The following is a 17,476-nucleotide window of genomic DNA, read 5'->3' as shown; positions in this document are numbered from 1 at the left end:
GCCAGCTGCTTCTAAATCTGCTCCACCACTGGTTAGCTGAGCAGCCTGGGTCAGGACAGTTAGCCTTCCTGTGCTAGGAGTCTTCCTCTGCCAAGGGAAATGGGAACCCTGTGGACTTTACAGTTGTGCTTGGAGGGCCTTCAGGGTTGAACAGAGCGAGCACTAGACAGCGAACACTCAGTAAATGTTACCTGTTCTCTAATTGTTGTTGTGGCTGGCAAATCCACAAGCCACCTTGAGCAGTGTCTGACATGGCTGGAGCTCCAGGTGTCTCTTTAATTCAAATTTAATTTCCAATCAAGAAATCCTTCCTAAGCGTCTACCATTGGCCAGCACTGTTAGTTCCGTGTCACCCAGATGAATCAAACACTCTCCCAGGAGACACACGCAGCCCACTTGTGGGGGCACAGACTGAGGGCCTGTGTCCCACAACCTTCGTACCTTCGTGTGCCACACAGGAAGGTGCTACTCTAGTGATACACTTGCTCACGTGTCTCTCTCTCTCTCTCTCTCTCTCTCACACACACACACACACACACACACACACACACACACCCTATTTAATCTTGGACCGTATTATGAAGCCTTGGTAGATGCTTGAGTGGAAATTCATTCTGTTCTCTCAACTTTTTGATGTATTTCAATCAATAATTAAAGATGGCTATCAGTCATTCCGAGGGGCGCCACATCAAATTTCAAACAGGTTATCTTTGGCCTCAGCTTGCTCCTATCGTAAAGAAGTAGAAGCGTCCTAAAGACAAAATACAAACCAGAATAGAGAGGAGTGGCTGGAAGGCAGAGCCAACAGCTGGGAAAAGGCTGCCTAGCTGGCGGTCACAGCCACTCCAGCTATCTAGATGCAGGGAAGAGCTGTAAAGGGGGGTCTGTCACCCATCCAGAGCCCTGATGGTCTCAGGACACAGATAGGGGCTTTAACCAATGAGACGCAACCCAGCCATGTCATGTGCATATGTCCAATACCTTTCTCCTGTGTGGACACACATCATCACCTTACAATTGAGCAAAAGGAGGTGTGTGAGACTGGACCTCTCAAAGCTCTGAAAGGGAAGAAGTACAGGCTTATGAGACCCCATCCTTCCCTGCGGTTCTGTATGCAATTACTGTAGATAGGGGAGGGAGAAAAGAAGGAGGAGGGAGGAAAAGGAGTAAAGTCATGAAAACAGAAGGGGATCTAGTTGAGGACAGCGGAAGGATAACACGAGTAAGAGGGAAACAAGAGAGAATAATAAGGTTGAAGGGGACTATGATCAAAATACATCATGTACATACATAATCAAAATACATCATGTACATGTATGATCAAAATACATCATGTACATGTATGAAGATATCAGTGAAATCCATTATTATGTATATTTAAAGTGAGTTCATAGTAAGAAACATTTTTAAAAGAGGTGCAGAGAGGTTAAGTAACTCACTCAAGACCACACAGCCAATGAGCATCCTCCTGATCTGGGGAGCCTTACTTCTAAATCTGTGCTCCCAAACACTTAACTCCATTATGACCAGGGCTGAAGTGACTTCCTATACAGCAACTTTATTTGAAAGAAAAGGAAGAAACCCTGGATTCCTCTTTTTTTTTCTCTCTCAAAATGCATCCAGTAAAGGGATTCTGTCCCTGCTGCAAGATCCACTCTAGTGTGCAGCTTTGCTGTCGCTTGTCTAGGAGTTATTCAGTTCCGGCCTAAAGGACAAGCTGTCCTAAGTTCCTGTGGCAGTCGAGGAAAGCTTCGCAGAGCCACCCCGCTGCAGACTGGAAAGAGCTATGTTGAGAGCGCAATTACAGGCTCCGCTGGCCAGCTCAGCCTACATCCCAGGAAAGTCACAAAAGCAGCCCAGTCTCTGATTTGTCCTCTGACCCTGCAGCCTGGGGACTGTGGCTGAGCATATCCTGATTTCTCTATCTGAAGAAAATCTTTTAAAAACCCACATAGCATAAGCAAAAACCGCAAAGGGGCCACCCAATCCCACACCAACATGCCACTGTGGTGTAAAGTGTGTCTTCGTGTTCACACAAACCATTGACCCCAAGTGACAGCATTTAATTGATAAGCGTGTCTGGCTGCCACGCAAGTGGCATGTACATCCAGTCGGCACTCAGATTGAAATCTCCTTTGGAAAACTAAAGTTAGAATCAGAGAGACAGCTCATTCGGTAAAGTCCTGCAGGCTTAGCACGGATGGAGCTTAGTCCCCAGAACCCATGTGAAAACGGGGGCATCATGGTGAATGCTCAAAATTCCAGTGCTGGGGTGGGGGCAGAGACAGACAGGTCCCCGGGGCACACTTGCCAGCCAGCTTAGCCTACTTGATGAGCTCTAGGCAGTGAGAAGTCCTATATCAAAAAGTAGTGGTTGGTGCCTGAGAAACAACAGCTGATGTCTTTCTCCGGCCTCCACCCCACAAGTGCACACATGTGCATGCACACCCTCACATACACGATCATGTGTACACATACACGCTGAGAGAGAGCACAAACTTCCCTTAAAGTCTGTGTCACTGAGAAGTCAGACTCAGTGGGCAAGGGTGTGTACTGCACCCAGCACCCAAACTGGGTGGCACACAACCACCTTTGACACCTGCTCCAGGGGATCCAAGGCCCTCTTCTGGCTTCCATGGACTCCGCACTAGCATGCACATTCCCACTGACAGACACACATGCTTACTTAAATACAATTTAAAAAAATAATTTTTCGTTCGAGACCAGCCTGGTCTACAAGAGCTACTTCCAGGACAGGCTCCAAAACCACAGAGAAACCCTGTCTCGAAAAACCAAATAATAATAATAATAATAATAATAATAATAATAATAATTTTTCCTAAAGAAAAGAAAAATCAAGACTCGAAATATAACATGAGCTGAGGCTTCAAGTCACAATCACAAAAGAAGTGTCCTGGGGTGAGTACACGCCTGCCTTTTTACCGGAGCATGTGCCTGATTACGAACACGATGGGCCATCATCTGTGAAGGGCACATGACTTTACGGTGACCTCCATAGTGAGGGTCTTGGATGAAAACACAGGTCCAGAAACAGCGCCAGCAGAGAGTCCACATCGGCTGGGCTAATTCCAAAGCCACTCCGGGCCAGCAGCATCCCCCACTGAGTCCAGTCGGTGCCTCACATATGGACTCTGGTAGGGTTGGGACTCTGGATCTCCATGGTAATTTCATTTATATGTTACAGTCATGTAAGAGCTGGAAGTACAAGCATGAGAAATTTGCACCTAGCCTGGGCTCTACATTTTCAGCATCAGAAATTTTAAGAACCTGTCAGCCTTCAGGGCCATGAGAATTTATCTTCACTTTACACACACACACACACACACACACACACACACACACACACACACCATGACTCCAGATTGAGAATCTAAGTCGGAGGAAGGAGATGATATTGGGGCCCCAGCACAGTGGCGTGTAGGCCCCCTCTGCCACTTACACACCTAGTAATTTGGGGTCATCCCTTCTTTGTTCTGGTCCTTGTTTGCCTCATCTGAATAGAAGAGACAACCAGGCCTCACACATTGACTGTGGACTTCAGAAGGTCTTTTAGGGAGTGGAGAGAGAGCTCAATAGTTAAGACCCAAGTTCGATTCCCAGCACCCACATGGTGGCTCATAACCATCTGTAACTCTAGTTCTAGGAAATCTGAACCATTTTCTGGCCTTTGCAGGCACTATATGCACATGATGCCCATATGTATGTGCAGGTGAAACACTCATACATGTACAATAAAAGCAAATAAATTTTTAAGAAAATGAGTTCTAGAAAAGAAACAGGAAGGTTCTGGGCATCACTGTATTCCATTTCCACCCCTTTCTCTAATGTTATCCATCTGCACACCCCTGTGATCTCTCCTGCCTCATTGGATAAGGAGCTCTTTCCTGAGTCTGTTTTTTCTCTCTCTGATATGTCGGAACTGGGACTGGACAAGCCTGCATGGCCAGCAGGAAAGGGAGGGTTAGGGGGCCTCAGTACCTTCAGCAGCCACCTGTCTCTCTGGGAAGGGGGGAACCAGTCTTTGGTAAGGAGACAGCAGGAGGTCCTGGCAGCGGCTTGGGGCAGCCTCTGCAGCCAGGCTGTGGCACAGGAGCAGCTGTCTCCAAAGGCCCCCACAGGCACACTTGGCCACCTGCCTCTGGGCTTCACCCAGTTCCGGTCCAGCTGAAGACATGGCCATATGGCAGATGCTCCTTGTTGAGGAAGAAGGGGAGGCAGGTCTCATCATGACTCAGGGGGCAAAGTCACGGGGGAGAGGCTGGCAGCATCTAGGACCCAGAGTCCTGGAATCTATTCAAGAGCCACTCGTGTCACCAGCAAACAGCTCACAAGTCATTTGCTGTCCCTCCCTGCCTGGCCTCCGCCTCCGCCTCCAATGACATGTGGCCACACAAAGTCAGATAGTCACTCGCTGCCTGCTTATCGATCAGCTACTATGGCCAGGTGGACCTTGAGATTGATAGCGGCCATTACCAGCTCCTAAAACGTGGCAGGTGTGTGACAGAAATGATCTCCATGAATCTTCCCCGAACTCCTCAAAAGCGGGAGCAATCGCCCCACTTTGCAGACGAGCACACAGACTCAGAGAATCAAAGTGCAGAGGTGATGGTGTTCATATTCAGTCTGGATGTTGTGCCACCCCATAGCTAGCTACCCCATCATGCCAGGATGACTTTCAAAGTTCCAGTGGGCTAAGGAAACCAAAATCTTGATGAACGCTTACTGGCTACAGGGAGCAGGGGTTTTTTGTGATTTCTTCCTTTTGGCTTCTAAGCAAAACCATGAAGTAGGTTTTGATACATCCTTTCTGGATGAGGAAAGTGAATCTCAAAAAGCCTTGGAAACAGGTTCAATGGGAACTAGCTGGCACGGGACAAAGCCAAGGTTCTTACCGCTACCAATGCTCAGACCAAAGGGGTGATCCTGTTCCTATGAATCCACAGACTGAAAGACCTCAGACTCCTGTTCAGACTGAATGCTCAGACTGTATCCATCTCTACAAATAAACAGACTGCAGTGAGCTCCTGTCTCCTCCTGCTTTATATTCCTCTCTCTGCCCAGCCATATCACTCCTGTCTCCACCTCCCCAGTGCTGGAATTAAAGGAGTGTGATCCCAAATGCTGGGATCAAAGGCATGAGCTCTGCTTCTCTTTTAGACTGATTCAATCTCATGTAGTCCAGGCTGGCCTTGAACTCACAGAGATCTGTCTGCCTCTGTCTCCCAAGTGCTGGGATTAAAGGTGTGTGCCACCACTGCCTGACTTCTATGACTAACTAGGAGCTTATCTCCTTACTCTGATCTTCAGGCAAGCTTTATTTGTTAGATTACAAACAAAATATCACTACAAAAGTGTATCAAATATACCAGGACCCTGCAAAGGTAGGGAGGTGATGGAGAAATGACAAGCTTCCTGGCCCCATGTGCTCTGTTTACCAAGTTCTTAGGAACCCCTGAGGTTCCTAGTACCACATGGATTAAGGATTCTGTTAATACTAGAATTGGTTACAGCCTAGTTACGCATCACTAGGAGTCTCTGACTTCTTCTTCTATGGCTGTATCCCACTTGTCTGTGTATCTATGGCTGTATCCCACTGGTCTGTGTATCCTTGTTGAAGAAAGGAGTGGCCTCTGATGCCCTCTTTATGTTCTCCTCATCACCTGACATCCCTGGTGCCTCACACAGTACCTGACACATAACAGAAAGGGAATGTGGTAGAAGACATGAATAAGAATTCATTGGGGGATCACAGATGTCAGCAAGAAAGCACAAAAGGCAAAAATGTGTTCTGACCCCTGCTAGCAAGACTCTCACCAAATTAAGTGGAGATGGTAGAATCTAGTACATGGCCAGCCTCAAAGTAATGCTGCAGGCTTTCTGAGATAATCTGAGCTGAGAAAGGTAGATATGGAACGTAGTCTTACCTAAAACCAGCAGCCTGAAAAAGGCACCTGCCATGCAGGGTAGAGGATTTCCATGAAACTCCACACTGAACAGACCCAAGAGCAGCCAACATGGATACGGCTCTCCTGTGGGCCAGATACCTTTGAAGTGTGTCTGTCGATCTCCCCTGATCTCCACTCCATTATAGAAGAGCCCCTTTCCTCCCTCTTCATGCTTGCTGAGACAGTCAAGGCAACAAGAGGTTACATCAATCGGGGACACTGCCACTCCAGGGAAACCAAACATGGATGTCTTTTATTTTTCTAAGTCCTGAACTTGAAAAAAATGGAGTGTGGATTCTCCACCTACAGCATCTGAAGTTGGAAGGATGCTCTACCTACAGAGTACGAAGTTGGGTGGGTGCTCCACCTACAGAGTATGAAGTTGGGTGGGTGTTCCACCTACAGCATATGAAGTTGGGTGGATGGTCCACCTACAGCATATGAAGTTGGGTGGGTGCTCCACCTACAGCGTATGAAGTTGAGTGGGTGCTCCACCTACAGCGTATGAAGTTGGATGGGTGCTCCACCTACAGCGTATGAAGTTAGGTGGGTGCTCCACCTACAGTGTCTGAAGTTGGGTGGGTGCTCCACCTACAGTATATGAAGTTGGGCAGAACAAACAAAGGAATGTTTATAAAGAGTTCCATAGCATAAAATTCAACCCTGCAGCACCTCAGGGGAATCTTTGTTTCTTTGCTTGACTTTTTTTTCTAATCCCCTCCATCCTTTCCCCCCGTTCCCTTCTCCCACCTCCTTCCAACATCCCCTCATCCACTCCTCCTCTGTTTCTGTTCAGAAAGGGGCAGGCCTCCCATGGGTATCAGCAAAGCATGGCCTGTCAACTTGCAGTAAGACTAAGCACCTCCCTTGTATTTAGGGTGGGGAAGGCCGCCTGTTATGAGAAATATGTTCCCAGGAGTCAGCCAGTACATTAGGGACAGCCAAATTGGTAAAGGCCCACAAATAAACCAAGCTACACAACTATCACATATATAGAGAGGGCTTAAATCTGTCCCATGCAGGCTTCCTGGTTGTTGGTTCAGATTCTGTGAGTTTTTATGAGCCAGGTTAGTTCGTTCTCTCTCTCTCTCTCTCTCTCTCTCTCTCTCTCTCTCTCTCTCTCTCTCTCTCTGTGTGTGTGTGTGTGTGTGTGTGTGTGTGTGTGTGTGTGTGATGTCGTTGACCCCCCCACCGGCATTCTACAGTCCACAGACCCAGAGAGGGTAGGTAAGAAGGAGGGCCCAAGGGGAGAATACATGGATCTCCCCAAGAAGGAGAAATCAAAGAGATCTCTTGGGTGGACTGGGGTCATGTAGGCATGGGAACATGAGGGATTGCACTAGGGGAGAGGGAGGGGTGGTACTAAAAGAAATTACTAGAAAGAAGGTTTTTCTGGGTCAGGTAGAAGCAAAGGAAACTCCCATGAATCTATAAGGATGGCCCCAGCTAAGACACCTAGCAATAGTAAATACGTAGCCTGAACTAGCCATCCCTTGAGATGAGTGACTACCCCAATTGTCATCAGAGAACCTTCATCCAGTAACTGATGGAAACAGATGCAAACATTAGCTGAGCTCGAGGAATCCTGATGAAGAGAGGGACTCCTTGTTTTAACTAATGATCATGACATTTTTTTCTTTGGAACACAAAAAGGCTAAGACAGAAAGAATGTCCAGAATTAACTTCGGTGCTCCACCAGTATTTCCTGAGTCTGCTATGAGCCCAGCACTGCATGGACATGGAGGCTGTGACAGTCCCTCCCTTGAGCGTCTCCATCCTAAGGGGCGGGTGTGGATAACAGCAAATACATCAACAAAAAATGGTCCTCAGCAAATAATGAGTGTCTAGTAGAAAATGAGTCCTTAATCCCAGCACTCCGGAGGCTGAGGCAGGAAGATTGCCATGAGTTCAAGGTTAGCCTGTGCTACATAGTGAATTCTGGACCAGCCTGGGCAATAGAGTGATACTTTGTCTCAACAATAGAAATAGGAAGAGAAGGAAGTGGGAGATGATAATAATGATAAGCCCAAATGAGGGAGCATAGGAAGAGAGGGGATATTTTCAGTGTGAGTCTTCATTTGATCAACTAATTTAAATAAAAATACCAAGAGCGGATATAATCCTACTGATGGCCAGGATTGTTTTTACAGTTGTTTGTCTGTGTGTTCTGAGTGTGAGCTCCTACATGAGATGACTGTGCATATGCAGATCAGAGGACAAATTGTAGGAATCTGTTCTCTCTTTCCAACATGTGGGTCTTTGCAGCAGGTAATGTTAGCTACTGAACCATCTCATCAGTCAACCATACATTATTTGATCAGAGATCTGAATGAAGAAATGGAGACAACTGTGTGTGGGTACAAGGCAGGGGAGTTGGTGCAAGTGTGTGGGTATAAGGCAAGTGTCAATACCCAGTGGCTGAAGTCTATTTGGTATTTTAAGGGAAGAGCCAGCGTGGATGGAGCAGATTGCATGGGGGTTGGGGCTCGAGTATGTCAGCCATTGCAGACTGAAATAAACACATCCCTGGAGGCACAGTGTTGTTAGATACCCAAGGCATCTATACCAGACAGCAATTCATAAATTAGCTCACAGGTCTTCTCTACATGAGTCTAGGAACCTCTGTAAACCTCATGCATACACTTTTCTTCCTGGGCAAACAGATATAGTTTTACAGGCCACAGTGGACCTAGCTTGTGAGTGCATTCCTCCAAGTTGCTAATACCCCAGATAGCTACAAAGCACCTGGTCAGGAGATGGGGCTGCCTTGCAAACAGAACTCATGTGGCCCCCAATCCAAAGGCAGGCATTCCCCTAGACCCAGAGGAAGACGGGAAATAAACTGAGTCAACATGCCGGTGTCATACCCTTGACCATTTAGCACTAATCAAGAGGTGGGACAAGGACAAGGGATGCTGGAGAAGAAGGTGGCTCAGCCTCCAGATTGCTTCTTCCAGCTCAGGCTGTGACTGGGGGCAGCCAGCGCCAGCTTGCAGCTGGCCATAGACAAATGGGTCACTGCAAAGCCCCAGCTGTATTCAGCCAATGGGGTGACCTCTTCCACCCACTAGCTACACAAAATCCAGCAGTTGCCACCACTTGCTGCTTTCCCAGCCCTGCTTTAGCTCTTTGAATGGGCTAACAATGATTGAAAGGGAAGCAGGAGAGAGTGGCCTGGCTGCCTCTGCCTAATGACTGACAGCAGCTCTCCAGGGGTGTGAGCTCAGTGGAGGGCTGGACAAGGCAACAGGGGGACAGGACGTTGCAGTGCAACCAAAGAAGTTTCATCCAGAGGGAAAATGGGGATGTTGTGGGAAAGAGTGGGGCTAACCAGCCTTTGGGATGATGGGGGCGTGATCTTTGAGGAAGTCTCCCTGGAGGAAAGCGTGTAACAGATGAACATGAAGGCACCAGTGGGGACATCTGGAGGGTGAGCAGAAAGGCGTGGGAGGAAGGTCACATGAGAAGCGCAAGGGAAAGTCCAGAGATAGAAGAAAAAGGGGTGAACTCTGGGGCTCAGAGCAGCTTGTGGCTTCGGAAGAACAAAGCAAGGGCCCGTCGTATAATAGTTACACTCTAACTCTGAAGAGCAAAGTGGTGTTCAGACTGTGATGGGCACTGGGGGCTTTGCCAAACTGACATGAAGGAATCCTAGTGGAATCTGGGGGAGGGCAGTAGCTCAGAGATCCCCTTTTGTAATTCATGAACCCAGGTGTCATTTGAGTGGCAGTAGCTCAGAGGTCCCCTTTTGTAATTCATGATCGCTGTGGGCAAGAGAAAAGTTGGCTGAAGCAGGAGGATACTGCAGCAAGGCAAAGAAACTTAACCATGGTCTGGACCATGGTGTGATAAGTGCAGGATGTGCTGAAGACCTGGGGAGCAGAGAGAGCAGGGCCAACAAGGTGGAAACCAAGGGCAACTCCCAGGTCTGCAGACTGGGAAACAGATCAGACAGAGGCAGGGTTTGTTCAGAGAAAACGGGAAGCAGACCCACAGAAGAAGGAGACGCGTCTGTAGGAAGCTACAGGAGACAATCAGAGCAACATGAGATCAGGGAGAGGCCAGACAAAGCTGGACATTATGATATCACGGTCCTCCATACACGGGTGATAGTTAGAGCCTGTAGAGGAATTCTCTGGGGAGTGCATGGTGATTGACGGAGAATGCCATGGGCAGGAGAATGAGGAGTTTGCACAGGAGTTTGAGAATGAACAGAAAGAAACCAGGCAACACCGGGTCCTGGGAACCCAGTGGAGAGGGCAGGAGAAGATGCCAGTTAGTCAGATGGGCCAATCGATGGCAGAGGCAGGCAGAGACTGGAAGCAGAGACACATGTAGAAATGTCTATCACTGATACCTAAGGCAAAACAAACAGACAAAAAAACAGGTGTCGCAAACCTTTGTACCCATCATTGCAGTTCCCTCTGCTCTGGGTGAAGGCACAGACGTAAATCCCAAGAGTCACTCAGTGCAGTGCTTATCAATGGATAATCCAAGGAATAGAGCCCATGAGATGGAATATGCATGTGCACACACACACACACACACACACACACACTCATGCACACACCTCCATCCAACCGTACAGCACACGTCCATACACAAAGAGTCTACGATGGAATGAGTCTTTGGAGGAACTGCGCTTCTCATTCCCATGTTAGAATTTACAATGCAGTTAGCACAGTTATGCCCCAGGAAAGTCCACTGTAAGGACATGTTTAACCTCATCATCACCTAAATGTGGGATCCCTTTGCATCCCCTGCTGGCCTCCCCAAGATTGGCATCTACAAAGTGCTCTCTGGAAACCTCAATGTTGGGGGAGAAGGGAGGGCATCTAACTGGTGAGATGCCTGCATCTGGCAAGCCACAGGGAAAAGGCTTCCTCACCCAGCCTTGAGACAAAAAAAAAACCTACTTTGGTCTGTGTTCCCTTGTTTGTTCACTGATTTAAACTATGAGATACCTACTGTGCGGTAGTGCAGACCAGCAGGTGGCAAGGGTGGTTTGTTTGGGAAACGAGGGTTGAAGAGGACCAGGAAGACACTCTGCCTGTGTGTACTCTTGTCATAGAGAATACAGTTACTCTAGTCATCAGCCAGTCGCTGACCTCTTTGCAGGGATGAGGAAGGAAGGGTCACTGTGAGTCAGGCCTCTACCCTCCAAAAGGTTATGGGGCTCAGGAGACTCTTGGCAGTATGTGAAATATCAGGTGAGTCCTAGTGAGGGTCCTATGAGAGTGAGAGTTCTTCCTGCAAACAGTGGAATCCCATCCCAGTGTGGTTATAACTGCTACCATTTATTAAGCGCTTACTGTGTGCCGGGCACTTTATATAACAACAGTGTAGTAATCGCTAACTCTTGAGCTCCTACTACACACAACCACTCTTCTCAGTTGCTTCCACCTGCAAAGTTCTGACTCATATGGCCTCCCAGCAACCCAGGAGGTACTTACATTCATCTGATTTCCACAGCTGGGACAAAAATAGACTGTTAAAAAGGAGAAGAGGATTGGTTCGTTGCTTTAGAGGCTTCACTCCATGGTTGCTTGGATACATTATTCCTTGGTCCAGGGTGAGGCAGAACATCATTTATAGCATTCTGTGGAGTAGAAGTGGTTCACGTCATGATGACCAAGAAGCAAAGAGAGAGAAAGGAAGAGTCGTGGCCTAATGTCTTCTAGGCAGGGATACAGATTTCGGGCAGGTTTTCACTTCAATATCTCCTTTAAGGGACACCCTTGATGACCTCACTTCCTCCTACTATACCCCATCTCCTAAAGGTCCAATCACTTTAGGCTATAACCAAGCCTTTGACACATGGAGTGTGAAGCATATTTAAGATCCGTACCACATGCCAGACATGGTGATGTGTGCCTGTAAGCCCTAAATTCAGGAAGTATCGCCAAGCAGATTAAGCCAAACATCTCATTCCCATGATAAGAAAAGCAAGGCACTGAAAGATGACATTTCTTGTACACGGCCATAGCTAGCAAACCGCAGGGTTCAGTTCTGGCCCCAGATAGCCTGATTCCCCCAGCTATGACTGTTTTAAATGCTGTATTCTTTGACCATTAAAAATATCCTACTAGTACTTGATCTTGGATTGCTTCATTCTGGATCCACAGCGTTAATGATGTCACCCTGGGACCTCCAATATTATATATGTACTTTAGTTTTCACAGCTTGTTGGCATGGGTGCAGAAAACAATGCTGATTTGTAGAGAGCTGCTGGAGATGCCTGAATCCAGGGGTTCTCACCCCTAAGTTCATTCTCCCAGATGTGTGATCTCTTGGTACTCAGTCTGCTGTCAATTTTACAAATTAGAGTAGAAGTTGACAAATTTCCCAGTTACATCCTAGGCAAATGTCCATACAACTGCTATCAGAGGCGGTGGGTACTGACCATAGTGCTGAAATTCCATCCTGCCTCTTTTGGCTAATGGAGAAGTCCAAAGGATCCCCAAAGAGGGGCAATCTTGGCTGGAGCAGAGAGAAGGGAATCTTGAGAATGCGTGGATAACAGTAAGCATTTTGCTAATTCATATTCATCAGTTGGAGTAATATCAGTGCATATCTGAGGAGTGTCAGTCCTAGCTAAAGTCACGGATGTATCTGTTGACCTGTTTCCAGAGCTTTGACCTTCAGCGTCCCTGGACTCAGGACCAAGCAAACTTAAACACTGTTCTTCTGTTCAAAGTTGGACTCGGAGGAGTCTTTACCTGACCTAGGGTCACGGTCTTGAGTCTCAAGTGGGTCAAGTTCATGTGCACTGTTCTGTGATCACATACCGCAGCCCAAAGCTAGAACTGCAGATTTCCAAGTACAGAATGGGCCAGGACCTCCCTCCCTATGGGCGGGATGATCAAACAGCAGTGCCCTTGATCTAGAATCAGCAGAGGGCAGACCTCCGACTGAGAGGCACCATCCCATCCCCCATAACCCCTTGACAGCAATGCAGATCCCCACACACAAGACCCTTAAGTCGCTCCTAATTGAAGGGCTTGCCAAGCCCTCTGTGCATTGTGGATCTAATTAAGTTCCAACATAGTATCAAATTAAATTCTTTTATTAAACATTTATCTTCAGATTCCAGAGGTTCACAACACCACATTGTTTTTAGTGACAGAAATGTAAACAGTCTTTACCGCCAGCAAAGTGCAGGCCAAAGGCAGTGGCGGGACACCCCTTCCTAGAGACCATCCTTCCTCAGAAAAGATGGCAGAGGCCCAGGTGGTGCCTCCCTGAGGACCTGCATCTATCACGCACGCACACATGCACACACACACACACACACACACACACACACACACACACAATCAACAAGCAGCTCAGCTTCCCTGGGCTCTTTGGATCAGCAGCATACTTCCTCAGCAGTGTGTTTTATGTCTCAGAAACCCCTTTCTTCTGCAAGGTCAGTCCTGCTCCTGTCTGTACAAGGGCTGCTTCTGGGACCAAAAGTCTTTAAGTCCTCCACTTTCTCATTGCCCCACAGATAGTGAAGCCTGCAGAGCTGAGAATCTCTCTTTCTTATCTTACTCCATCCCTAGCCTGAAGCCTGGTTTGGAGAGGATGGCCGATGTGCATTTAACCAATTTGTGAATCAACAATGAGAGAGAAAGCCTTGCCCCCTGCTTCTATTCTCTTTCTCTTCCCCCATGGAGAGCCAGGTCCTGGGGGGGAGGGGCTAGTTCCTACCAGAGAGACTCATAAAAGATCCATCTTTTCATGGTATAAACAGCTATGGGAGCAAAGGGGAGCATTAACATTGAAGACATCATGAGCTCTCTGGAGGAAGACAGTCTTTCACCAAGATGATCAGTCTGGATTTTTTTAATTGGCTAGAAACCCTGTGACTTACACTCCTGTCATTTTTTTTCTAGATTCAGCAGGGTCCACCATGTTGGCATAGAAACTATTATTTGCATCTGCTCAGAGATCAATTTGCATGTATATTCCCATCTTTAACCCACACAAGAAACCATAAAGCAAATCATATTAATATCCTGCTTTACAATAATGAAGGAAAGCCTCTCAGGGTAAGCACCTTGCCCATGGCTCTATGCCTTGGTGTTACCCATAGTGTGGGTCCTGAGTCTATCAGCCCTGGTGTTTCCCATAGCGTGGGTCCTGAGTTTATCAGCCCTGGTATTACCCATAGCGTGGGTCCTGAGTCTACCAGCCCTAGTGTTTCCCACAGCGGGGGGGTCCTGAGTCTACCAGCCCTAGTGTTTCCCAAAACCGGGGCGGGGGAGGGTCCTGAGTCTACCAGCCCTGGTGTTTCCCATAGTGTGGGTCCTGAGTCTATCAACAGAGAAAATTTGCCAGCCTCATCACTTGAAGAGTAGGCACATTCAAAATCTGAGGGACTGATATGACCCTCAACTCAGGTTCTATATGAAGTACTGGCCAGACCTGGGGTGGGGGCTGGCGAAGGATTAAAAGCATTAAAAACTCCCAACCCATGGAGGAGGGACAGAGTATGGAGTCCAATCCCCGTCCTTGATGCAGTTGCATTAGGCAAGCAGCGCATGAACTCTGAAATAACAAGACAAGGCAGCAACCCAAAGTGTCCCAAGGCGGCCTAGGGATTAATCACTAGATCAGTAATCTTGAAGGCAAAGGCAGAGATAAAAGGAAGAATGCAACCCCAGGCTGTAAGGCTCATCGAGGGCTTCTCAGAATCAGGCTCATGGATGGAGAAAAATACAGATTTCCAGCCACTGTGAAACCTTCCCTTCCACTTCTCTAAGAGGCAGGCAGCCAACTTCTGCTTAAATACCTCTAGGAATGGGTAACTCACCTCCTAGGGAGGCCACTCCAGAGACCCTAACACCTACCCACAAACTGACCTAACATCTCCTTGCCCCATGGCCAGGCTAAGAGGAGCCAATGGAGGGAAAAATGGGTGTTCGTTTTGCTTCTTAAAGTCTGTACCCTGGGCTCCTCACCTGGTTGCAGCCCTGCCCTGTGCATGCCACCTGTGACTCCCAACTCTGCTCTCCAGAAGGAAAACAACTGTTTTAGATGGAAAAGAGGAGAGAGTTTCCCTTGTTTGGGAAAGAAAGCATTAGGGACGAAGAGACGGAAAGCTCTGGGTCTGGCTAAATGTAGCACTGTGCAGGAAGCCACGTGAAGTCTGGAGGTTGTGAGCGGGTGGGTGTCCTTGGCTTGGGAGCATTGGTTGACATTATTCCTGGGAAGAAAATATGTCTGCTTCCACCAGATAGGAAACCAACAGCAGAATCCAGCTTGGAGAGCCAATGAGTTTTGTTGGGGTTGCCAGAGTATAGGTGAGGGGTTACTTACAGGAGCATAAATGACCTAAAGACAGCTGCATCCCTCTGGAAATGAGCACAGTGCACAGCCTCCAGGCAGCTCACCAGGTGGGAGAGGGTCTGAGCCTCTTTTAGGGAGCTGGGCTGGTCTCTGCTGTTTCCAGACAGCTCAGTTTGTCTGAGAGTGTCTCTCAGCAGTCCTTGCTGCTTATATAACACTTGGGGAAAGCAGTCCAACGAATCTGATCAGTTTCAGGGACTTCCTGAAGTCTTTGTGTTGTCTTATTCCTGGGTTTAAGGAGCTTTCCTATGGGATGGAATGGTTCACTTGCCTTTAGAATGGCCTGTGTCAGATGGGCATCCCAAACTTTGGGGCCTCGTTGTATAAGCTGTTTCCCCCATAAACACCAATAGTATACGCAGTGTCTGGCCATGGCCCAGCTCTCTGATAAATATGCTGAACCATGAAGATGAACTGAAGGGAGTCTGTGGTCAGCAGCTTCGGCTAGACTAAGCAGAGGGAGGCATCTTGCATTTTCTCTATCCATGGAGAAATCTAAAGTCATTATTCTAAATCTTGCTTCCCAAATCCATTCCCAATTCAAGCAACAGCACATCACCCCCGGTCACTGTTCAGGTCATGTTAACTCAGAGATTCCCAATTGGGCCAAAATTCATAGGTAATAACTCATTAGGTCCTAAATAATCCAACCTCTGCTATTCCCTCTCAGTTAGGATACAACACACACACACACACACACACACACACACAGAGAGAGAGAGAGAGAGAGAGAGAGAGAGAGAGAGAGAGAAAGAGAGAGAGAGAGAGAGAGAGAGAGAGAGACTCAGCCAAAATGGTGGCACCTGGAATCACAGTACTCATGAGCCTGAGGCAGGTAGTTTATGAGTTTAAGGCTAGTCTGGGCTATGTAGTAACACACTGTCTCAAAAACAATTCTTTCTGAGAACCATCTGAAATGTTGAATTAAAAGATGGACGGCCTACCCAAGAGTAATAGTTCTAAAGGACAAGGGGCATGTCAAGAAGTTGGTAGAACATTTGTCATAAGAGGTGATGTAACCTGCTGTTAACTCCATGGTCTGAAGTGTTTCGCTGTCGAGCTGGATTCCTTAGTAGACCAAATCACCTGTCACTGAAGTGTTCTGAGATAAAGCTTCATGCTTTAAAGGAGAAAGCTTGTTAAAATGAAAAAAAGAAAGAGGACAGACAGAGAGGTGACCAAGACTCTGGCTCTCCTGCGAGGTCACAGCTGCCAAACACACAGCCTCCCATGATAGAACTACGGCTGGTGATACAGAGCAGCGTCTACCTACTAACGTCCTGCTCTCAGGACTCTGGAAATGACAGCGTCATCTGAATAGGCCTGTTCATATGTTGTCAGTGTCCACAGGTCCTGTGACAACCTGGAGAATACTCTAGGCACCTAACAATGTGATCTCTGGCCTTCCCCTGCCCACCATAAGGTTGTTGAGGAGAAGGGCTCCATGTGTCCATCCTGCCACTGTGGAGTTTCTGCAAGCTGAGAAGCTCTGGTGGAGCCCTTGCAATGCCAGGTTTTGTGCAGTTTCCACAGGTGTGCCTGTCTCAAAGCTCAGGAGGCGAAGGCCCAGAGAGGTGCCACTGTGCAGCCTGAAGACTAAGCACCAATGATCGCTGCCCTCCGGTGGCAGACGCTGAATTGAATGGAACTGTATTTAGAGAGAAGCGACCTGATGTCCTTTCATGCCTTTGTCAAATACGAGTGGCCTCATGGGGGTGCTTTCGCCTGTCTCCTACCCTGTGTGAATCCCTTCTACCTCCTTAGGAATGGGACCTGGGGTTGTCTAGGGTTCAGCTGCCCATGATACGGGTTCATTCCATCTCTCAGAGACCAGTTCGGAGTCCGCTCCACCCCCAGTGTATGGGGCTGTGATTAGAGATCTCAAAGTTCTGGTTCTTGAACCCTCCAAGTTCTCAGTTCTGCTGAGATCAGGCTCCTACCAACTCATGCATCATGGAAAGCCACCAGCTGACCTCCCCTCCTTGTGCCCAGGAGCCCCACCCCTGCCCATCCCCCAGCATGGGCTCTATCATCTCCAGGAGCCTCTTGTCGGATCTCCAAACCTCTTCCCTGGGGTCTGCTGCCTTCTTCCCTTGTTGGAGGTCATATCCACAACAGTCTTATGCCCCCTGCTAACTTCCTTTATCCAAGGCTGGCTTACTTGGTCCATATCC

At 47.9% G+C, this 17,476-nt stretch overlaps 1 protein-coding gene and 1 long non-coding RNA gene across 3 annotated transcripts in view; one reads left to right on the top strand and one right to left on the bottom strand.

Moving 5' to 3' along the window:
* Positions 1–17,476, top strand: part of Cacng2 (calcium voltage-gated channel auxiliary subunit gamma 2) — a 128,432-nt gene that overhangs the window by 80,649 nt on the left and 30,307 nt on the right. The gene's annotated exons all lie outside the window — the stretch shown is intronic.
* Positions 11,462–17,476, bottom strand: part of LOC121461074 — a 61,509-nt gene continuing 55,494 nt past the window's right edge. Inside the window, exon 3 of the long non-coding RNA XR_005976152.1 lies at positions 11,462–11,565. This is a non-coding gene — a long non-coding RNA (uncharacterized LOC121461074). The remainder of the gene's footprint in view (positions 11,566–17,476) is intronic.

This window comes from Microtus oregoni, unplaced genomic scaffold (genome assembly GCF_018167655.1).
Source record: "Microtus oregoni isolate MIOR12 unplaced genomic scaffold, Mior012 000022F_ref0000154, whole genome shotgun sequence".
NCBI lineage: Eukaryota > Metazoa > Chordata > Mammalia > Rodentia > Cricetidae > Microtus > Microtus oregoni.
Note: the sequence above shows the minus strand (reverse complement) of the source record. Positions and strands in the feature narration are given on the sequence as shown.